General features: G+C 42.4%; 1 non-coding gene across 1 annotated transcript; it reads right to left on the bottom strand.

Moving 5' to 3' along the window:
• Window positions 1-202: 202 nt before the first annotated feature.
• LOC136131635 (small nucleolar RNA SNORA70) lies at window positions 203-337 on the bottom strand. The gene has a single exon (XR_010656371.1). It is a non-coding gene; the product is annotated as a small nucleolar RNA SNORA70 (small nucleolar RNA).
• Between the last annotated feature and the right edge of the window lie 2,808 nt (window positions 338-3,145).

Here is a 3,145-nt window from a genome sequence, read left to right as displayed (position 1 = left end):
GGCGGCCAGGGAACTTGAACTTGGCCCTGCTGTGGGCCTCAATCACATGTTCCTTGTTCTGCAGCTTGGTGCAGATGGACATCATGACGTGGCCAATGTGGACCCTGACCCCTGTGCCCTGGGGCTTTCCAAAGGCACCACCCATACCTGTCTGGAGCCTAGACTGGGGACAGCATGCCAGTCATTAATGTCCACTGGAAAGGGCTGTCTTCGAGGTCCCTTAGGGCAACCTATACAGGCAACAGGCTGCATCCACTACCGAGGAGGCTGCTGTTTGCAACCACTGCGCACCAGGCCCCCATGGGGAAAAGAGCACAGTTGACTGGATTGGCTGCAGGTGACTGATACATTTTAATCAATGTATTCTCTTTGTCCCCAGCCATCTTTATAAAACTGCCTTTTGGCGAGTGCTCAGAGAATGCCGATCTGTTCAAACAAAATATAAATGGCTGCCCGACTGCCTCCTCCTGTGAACAGCCTGCAATGTTCTGTACTTCTTGAAAGCAGAAACCCCAGAGTCAGAAAGTCCATTGTTCTTTTTCTTATCTCTACTACTGCTTTAGTATAACAAAAGTACTTTTTGTTAAATTAACTTTTTGTTAAATAAGTGAATGGAGTTCTATCACTAATGAATCCAACTGGGCAAAAAGAATTTCTAATAAAAACCTTTTTCCGGCTTCCGTGGTGGCGCAGTGGTTAGGAATCCACCTGCCAATGTGGGGGACACGGGTTCGAGCCCTGGTCCGGAAGATCCCACATGCCGCGGAGCAACTAAGCCCGTGCACCACAACTACTGAGCCTGCGCTCTAGAGCCCACGAGCCACAACTACTGAGCCCATGTGCCACAACTACTGAAGCCTGTGCACCTAGAGCCTGTACTCCACAACGAGAAGCCACCACAATGAGAAGCCTGCGCACCGCAACGAAGACCCAACACAGCCAAAAATAAAATAAAATAAATAAATAAGTAAATAAATAAAAATTAAAACAACAAAAAAAACCCTTTTTCTTTTTCCAAAAGCAAGGATTGCTAGAAACATCAAGGTCACTTCAACTACTATGTAACAGTTCTAATAGTCAGGGTATTTAGACTCTATCAGCAAAGATTTGCCTAGTGCCTACTGGGCATGGGGCACCATGCTAAACGCCAGACGTTCAGTGTGAACAAGACAGAAGCAAGGCCTGCTCTCATAGATCTTTCCCTCTTGGTGCAACAGCACTTTGGCAAACCACGAATCTTTATGAAACGAGAAGTTCCAGTACCAAAAATAGAAATATTCTTTAGAAGAAAGAGACTGGAACCAGACTTTGGAATACCCGTAACACTGGGCCAAGGAATGCAAAGTTTATATTTGAGTAGAGGAAAACGAGGTATTCAAAGGGATCCTTAGAAAATATTAATCTAATCAGGCTCTGATTAAACCTTTTCAATGGCTTCTCATTTCCTCTAAGATAAAGCCAAAATGTTTAAAAAGGGTAACTAAATCTTGCATCACCATTCCTACCTACCCAAGATCTTTGGCTGTGGTCATACTGTTCTTTTTCTCTGTTTCCTTTATTGTAGGGATTTTCAAACTTTATACATCACGATCTAGTAAAGTATCTACGTGTGACACGCTTATTTTCTGTTTTATTTCTTTTTAAAAACATGCAGTTCACAACCACTAAATTAATTTTACAATCTCCTGGTAGGTGCCTAGGTGCCTGAAGCTTGAAAAGTACCACCTTGGTATATACCACAGTCTCTCTCTCTCATTTTTTGGCCTTTCCACACATTCTTTTCACCAGAAACATTCTTGCTCATCCTCCTTCTTGCCTTTTTCTGGCTACTTCCTATGCTACTCTGTGACCTGAGCTCTTAAACATCACTTCCCTGACCCTCTTAGATTAGTTCCCCCTCCTCTGTGTTCCTGAAGTACTCTATGCTTTCTAACATTCATTAAGATTTACTGTAATTGTATGTGTGCTAATTGTCTTTCTAGGCTGTAAACTCCATAAGCATCAGGACCCATTCTTGGTCTCTGCTGAATCCTGAGAGCCTAGCCCAGTGCCTGTTACTTATTAGGCACTCAGTCAATGAGGAGTAAAGCAAGTAAGGAAATGGACTTGAATAATCTATATATTTAACCGCACAATGAAATGAGCACCCACTTAAAAACTGTTAAGAGGTTTAGCCAGTTCAAAGGAAAATATATTCTCAGTTCCAATTATATAAATGGTGATTAAGTTCCTAAGCTAGCCTACAAAACACTATTACCCACAAGCACTTAACTGATGAGAGGATGTCTGCTTATTTGCCTCTCTGCAAGGACAAGAGAACTTTCACTCCTCTAAGTAGGAGAAAACAGGATTAAAGGGACACCTTGCTTTCTCCCTACTCTATCAGTTCCTCCTAGAGCAAAGTGACTTATCTAATGGCTGAGATAAGACTAAAGGTCAATATTCCAGACAGGCCCCAGCCCTGAGCTCTCACTGGCTCTTGGATTTATCTGTCTTCAAGAAGAGAAGGTTCTCCTTTCCCTTCCAACTCCTATGAAGAAATTTCCCCAAGACAGGGCTTTCCCTGCCTGCAGGGGAAACCTGCAGTTTTTTAGGTGCTATAGAATCACGTGGGTAGATAAATTAAGAAGGAACAGAGGAAGTGTGGGTCTAAGCTAAATTCTCCAATCCAGCTTTACCAGAAATGAAAATTAAATTATATTTTAATAGTACTATAATCCTCATCTGGCTTCTTGAATCTGATCTCAATTTGCAGAAGCTGGAGAGAGAAGAGATGTAATCAGCAAACTGAAAAGCTCCAAGAGGAATAACAGTCATCCCAGTCTGATTTCTGAGTCCGAGGAGAAGAGTAGCACAGAGCAACAAGGTGGAGCAAAAGGGAAGGGAATGAAATGAAGGAGAAAAAGGTTTCTTTCACTTTTCCTTGTTTGAATTTTTCTTGGGCAAAAATGTCTAAAGAAGTTGAACCTATCTTTGTGTCCTACAACCTTCCCCTCCAAATTGTTTCTCATTCTTGCTTCTCTTTTCTCATCTTCCAGACCTTTTATGCTGCCCATAGATCTCCATTTTCAACACCCACACTTGTAGAAATAGAGCAAGTTTTCCCCAAACCTCCAAAATGTTCCATGATCCCATACCACTAACA

Source organism: Phocoena phocoena, chromosome 11, assembly GCF_963924675.1.
Source record: "Phocoena phocoena chromosome 11, mPhoPho1.1, whole genome shotgun sequence".
Classification (NCBI taxonomy): Eukaryota; Metazoa; Chordata; class Mammalia; order Artiodactyla; family Phocoenidae; genus Phocoena; species Phocoena phocoena.
This window is presented reverse-complemented; position numbering and strand designations above follow the sequence as displayed.